A 6132-nucleotide genomic window follows, 5' to 3' on the forward strand; every position below is an offset into this window, starting at 1 on the left:
CCTGTGTGACCGGGATGTGAGGAGAGGAGACGGATATCAGTGTCTCCTCCTGTGTGACCGGGATGTGAGGAGAGGAGCCGGATATCAGTGTCTCCTGTGTGACCGGGGTGTGAGGAGAGGAGCCGGATATCAGTGTCTCCTCCTGTGTGACCGGGGTGTGAGGAGAGGAGCCGGATATCAGTGTCTCCTCCTGTGTGACCGGGGTGTGAGGGGAGGAGCCGGATATCAGTGTCTCCTGTGTGACCGGGGTCTGAGGAGAGGAGCCGGATATCAGTGTCTCCTGTGTGACCAGGGTGTGAGGGGAGGAGCCGGATATCAGTGTCTCCTCCTGTGTGACCGGGGTGTGAGGAGAGGAGCCGGATATCAGTGTCTCCTGTGTGACCGGGGTGTGAGGAGAGGAGCCGGATATCAGTGTCTCCTGTGTGACCGGGGTGTGAGGGGAGGAGCCGGATATCAGTGTCTCCTCCTGTGTGACCGGGGTGTGAGGAGAGGAGCCGGATATCAGTGTCTCCTCCTGTGTGACCGGGGTGTGAGGAGAGGAGCCGGATATCAGTGTCTCCTCCTGGGTGACCGGGGTGTGAGGAGAGGAGCCGGATATCAGTGTCTCCTCCTGGGTGACCGGGTTGTGAGGAGAGGAGCTGGATATCAGTGTCTGCTCCTGTGTGACCGGGGGTGAGGAGAGGAGCCGGATATCAGTGTCTCCTCCTGTATGACCGGGGTGTGAGGAGAGGAGCCGGATATCAGTGTCTCCTGGGTGACCGGGGTGTGAGGAGAGGAGCCGGATATCAGTGTCTCCTGTGTGACCGGGGTGTGAGGGGAGGAGCCGGATATCAGTGTCTCCTGTGTGACCGGGATGTGAGGAGAGGAGCCGGATATCAGTGTCTCCTCCTGGGTGACCGGGTTGTGAGGGGAGGAGCCGGATATCAGTGTCTCCTGTGTGACCGGGGTGTGAGGAGAGGAGCCGGATATCAGTGTCTCCTGTGTGACCGGGGTGTGAGGGGAGGAGCCGGATATCAGTGTCTCCTCCTGTGTGACCGGGGTGTGAGGAGAGGAGCCGGATATCAGTGTCTCCTCCTGTGTGACCGGGGTGTGAGGAGAGGAGCCGGATATCAGTGTCTCCTCCTGGGTGACCGGGGTGTGAGGAGAGGAGCCGGATATCAGTGTCTCCTCCTGTGTGACCGGGGTGTGAGGAGAGGAGCCGGATATCAGTGTCTCCTGTGTGACCGGGGTGTGAGGGGAGGAGCCGGATATCAGTGTCTCCTGGGTGACCGGGGTGTGAGGGGAGGAGCCGGATATCAGTGTCTCCTCCTGTGTGACCGGGGTGTGAGGAGAGGAGCCGGATATCAGTGTCTCCTGTGTGACCGGGGTGTGAGGAGAGGAGCCGGATATCAGTGTCTCCTCCTGGGTGACCGGGGTGTGAGGGGAGGAGCCGGATATCAGTGTCTCCTGTGTGACCGGGGTGTGAGGGGAGGAGCCGGATATCAGTGTCTCCTGGGTGACCGGGGTGTGAGGAGAGGAGCCGGATATCAGTGTCTCCTCCTGTGTGACCGGGGTGTGAGGAGAGGAGCCGGATATCAGTGTCTCCTGGGTGACCGGGGTGTGAGGGGAGGAGCCGGATATCAGTGTCTCCTGTGTGACCGGGGTGTGAGGGGAGGAGCCGGATATCAGTGTCTCCTCCTGTGTGACCGGGGTGTGAGGAGAGGAGCCGGATATCAGTGTCTCCTCCTGTGTGACCGGGATGTGAGGAGAGGAGCCGGATATCAGTGTCTCCTCCTGTGTGACTGGGGTGTGAGGGGAGGAGCCGGATATCAGTGTCTCCTGTGTGACCGGGATGTGAGGAGAGGAGCCGGATATCAGTGTCTCCTGTGTGACCGGGATGTGAGGAGAGGAGCCGGATATCAGTGTCTCCTGTGTGATCGGGGTGTGAGGGGAGGAGCCGGATATCAGTGTCTCCTGTGTGACCGGGATGTGAGGAGAGGAGCCGGATATGTGTCTCCTGTGTGACCGGGATGTGAGGAGAGGAGCCGGATATCAGTGTCTCCTCCTGTGTGATCGGGGTGTGAGGAGAGGAGACGGATATCAGTGTCTCCTCCTGTGTGACCGGGATGTGAGGAGAGGAGCCGGATATCAGTGTCTCCTGGGTGACCGGGGTGTGAGGGGAGGAGCCGGATATCAGTGTCTCCTGTGTGACCGGGGTGTGAGGGGAGGAGCCGGATATCAGTGTCTCCTGTGTGACCGGGGTGTGAGGAGAGGAGACGGATATCAGTGTCTCCTCCTGTGTGACCGGGGTGTGAGGAGAGGAGCCGGATATCAGTGTCTCCTGGGTGCCCGGGGTGTGAGGGGAGGAGCCGGATATCAGTGTCTCCTCCTGGGTGACCGGGGTGTGAGGAGAGGAGCCGGATATCAGTGTCTCCTGTGTGACCGGGGTGTGAGGAGAGGAGCCGGATATCAGTGTCTCCTCCTGTGTGACCAGGGTGTGAGGAGAGGAGCCGGATATCAGTGTCTCCTCCTGTGTGACCGGGGTGTGAGGGGAGGAGCCGGATATCAGTGTCTCCTGTGTGACCAGGGTGTGAGGGGAGGAGCCGGATATCAGTGTCTCCTCCTGTGTGACCGGGGTGTGAGGAGAGGATCCGGATATCAGTGTCTCCTCCTGTGTGACCGGGGTGTGAGGAGAGGAGCCGGATATCAGTGTCTCCTCCTGGGTGACCGGGGTGTGAGGAGAGGAGCCGGATATCAGTGTCTCCTGTGTGACCAGGGTGTGAGGGAGGAGCCGGATATCAGTGTCTCCTCCTGTGTGACCGGGGTGTGAGGAGAGGAGCCGGATATCAGTGTCTCCTCCTGTGTGACCGGGGTGTGAGGAGAGGAGCCGGATATCAGTGTCTCCTCCTGTGTGACCGGGGTGTGAGGAGAGGAGCCGGATATCAGTGTCTCCTCCTGGGTGACCGGGTTGTGAGGGGAGGAGCCGGATATCAGTGTCTCCTGTGTGACCGGGGTGTGAGGGGAGGAGCCGGATATCAGTGTCTCCTGTGTGACCGGGGATGTGAGGAGAGGAGCCGGATATCAGTGTCTCCTGTGTGACCGGGATGTGAGGAGAGGAGCCGGATATCAGTGTCTCCTCCTGTGTGACCGGGGTGTGAGGAGAGGAGACGGATATCAGTGTCTCCTCCTGTGTGACCGGGATGTGAGGAGAGGAGCCGGATATCAGTGTCTCCTGTGTGACCGGGGTGTGAGGAGAGGAGCCGGATATCAGTGTCTCCTCCTGTGTGACCGGGGTGTGAGGAGAGGAGCCGGATATCAGTGTCTCCTCCTGTGTGACCGGGGTGTGAGGGGAGGAGCCGGATATCAGTGTCTCCTGTGTGACCGGGGTGTGAGGAGAGGAGCCGGATATCAGTGTCTCCTGTGTGACCAGGGGTGTGAGGGGAGGAGCCGGATATCAGTGTCTCCTCCTGTGTGACCGGGGTGTGAGGAGAGGAGCCGGATATCAGTGTCTCCCTGTGTGACCGGGGTGTGAGGAGAGGAGCCGGATATCAGTGTCTCCTGTGTGACCGGGGTGTGAGGGGAGGAGCCGGATATCAGTGTCTCCTCCTGTGTGACCGGGGTGTGAGGAGAGGAGCCGGATATCAGTGTCTCCTCCTGTGTGACCGGGGTGTGAGGGGAGGAGCCGGATATCAGTGTCTCCTCCTGTGTGACCGGGGTGTGAGGAGAGGAGCCGGATATCAGTGTCTCCTCCTGGGTGACCGGGGTGTGAGGAGAGGAGCCGGATATCAGTGTCTCCTCCTGGGTGACCGGGGTTGTGAGGGGAGGAGCCGGATATCAGTGTCTCCTGTGTGACCGGGGTGTGAGGGGAGGAGCCGGATATCAGTGTCTCCTGTGTGACCGGGGATGTGAGGAGAGGAGCCGGATATCAGTGTCTCCTGTGTGACCGGGATGTGAGGAGAGGAGACGGATATCAGTGTCTCCTCCTGTGTGACCGGGATGTGAGGAGAGGAGCCGGATATCAGTGTCTCCTGGGTGACCGGGGTGTGAGGGGAGGAGCCGGATATCAGTGTCTCCTCCTGGGTGACCGGGGTGTGAGGAGAGGAGCCGGATATCAGTGTCTCCTGTGTGACCGGGGTGTGAGGAGAGGAGCCGGATATCAGTGTCTCCTCCTGTGTGACCGGGGTGTGAGGAGAGGAGCCGGATATCAGTGTCTCCTCCTGTGTGACCGGGGTGTGAGGGGAGGAGCCGGATATCAGTGTCTCCTCCTGTGTGACCGGGGTGTGAGGAGAGGAGCCGGATATCAGTGTCTCCTGTGTGACCGGGGTGTGAGGAGAGGAGCCGGATATCAGTGTCTCCTCTGTGTGACCGGGGTGTGAGGAGAGGAGCCGGATATCAGTGTCTCCTGTGTGACCGGGGTGTGAGGGGAGGAGCCGGATATCAGTGTCTCCTGTGTGACCGAGGTGTGAGGAGAGGAGCCGGATATCAGTGTCTCCTGTGTGACCGGGGTGTGAGGAGAGGAGCCGGATATCAGTGTCTCCTGTGTGACCGGGGTGTGAGGAGAGGAGCCGGATATCAGTGTCTCCTGTGTGACCGGGGTGTGAGGAGAGGAGCGGATATCAGTGTCTCCTGTGTGACCGGGGTGTGAGGAGAGGAGCCGGATATCAGTGTCTCCTGTGTGACCGGGGTGTGAGGAGAGGAGCCGGATATCAGTGTCTCCTGTGTGGACCGGGGTGTGAGGAGAGGAGCCGGATATCAGTGTCTCCTGTGTGACCGGGGTGTGAGGAGAGGAGCCGGATATCAGTGTCTCCTGTGTGACCGGGGTGTGAGGAGAGGAGCCGGATATCAGTGTCTCCTCCTGTGTGACCGGGGTGTGAGGAGAGGAGCCGGATATCAGTGTCTCCTGGGTGACCGGGGTGTGAGGAGAGGAGCCGGATATCAGTGTCTCCTGTGTGACCGGGGTGTGAGGAGAGGAGACGGATATCAGTGTCTCCTGTGTGACCGGGGTGTGAGGAGAGGAGCCGGATATCAGTGTCTCCTCCTGTGTGACCGGGGTGTGAGGAGAGGAGCCGGATATCAGTGTCTCCTCCTGTGTGACCGGGGTGTGAGGAGAGGAGCCGGATATCAGTGTCTCCTGTGTGACCGGGGTGTGAGGAGAGGAGACGGATATCAGTGTCTCCTCCTGTGTGACCGGGGTGTGAGGAGAGGAGCCGGATATCAGTGTCTCCTGTGTGACCGGGGTGTGAGGGAGGAGCCGGATATCAGTGTCTCCTCCTGTGTGACCGGGGTGTGAGGAGAGGAGCCGGATATCAGTGTCTCCTGTGTGACCGGGGTGTGAGGAGAGGAGCCGGATATCAGTGTCTCCTCCTGTGTGACCGGGGTGTGAGGAGAGGAGCCGGATATCAGTGTCTCCCTGTGTGACCGGGGTGTGAGGAGAGGAGCCGGATATCAGTGTCCTCCTGTGTGACCGGGGTGTGAGGAGAGGAGCCGGATATCAGTGTCTCCTGTGTGACCGGGGTGTGAGGAGAGGAGCCGGATATCAGTGTCTCCTGTGTGACCGGGGTGTGAGGAGAGGAGCCGGATATCAGTGTCTCCTGTGTGACCGGGGTGTGAGGAGAGGAGCCGGATATCAGTGTCTCCTGTGTGACCGGGGTGTGAGGAGAGGAGCCGGATATCAGTGTCTCCTGTGTGACCGGGGTGTGAGGAGAGGAGCCGGATATCAGTGTCTCCTGTGTGACCGGGGTGTGAGGAGAGGAGCCGGATATCAGTGTCTCCTGTGTGACCGGGGTGTGAGGAGAGGAGCCGGATATCAGTGTCTCCTGTGTGACCGGGGGTGTGAGGAGAGGGCGGATATCAGTGTCTCCTGTGTGACCGGGGTGTGAGGAGAGGAGCCGGATATCAGTGTCTCCTGTGTGACCGGGGTGTGAGGAGAGGAGCCGGATATCAGTGTCTCCTGTGTGACCGGGGTGTGAGGAGAGGAGCCGGATATCAGTGTCTCCTGTGTGACCGGGGTGTGAGGAGAGGAGCCGGATATCAGTGTCTCCTGTGTGACCGGGGTGTGAGGAGAGGAGCCGGATATCAGTGTCTCCTGTGTGACCGTGGAGCGGGGATTCATCAGTGTTCTGGTGACCGGGGGTGTGAGGAGAGGAGCCGATA

Source organism: Ranitomeya imitator, chromosome 6, assembly GCF_032444005.1.
Source record: "Ranitomeya imitator isolate aRanImi1 chromosome 6, aRanImi1.pri, whole genome shotgun sequence".
Taxonomy (NCBI): domain Eukaryota; kingdom Metazoa; phylum Chordata; class Amphibia; order Anura; family Dendrobatidae; genus Ranitomeya; species Ranitomeya imitator.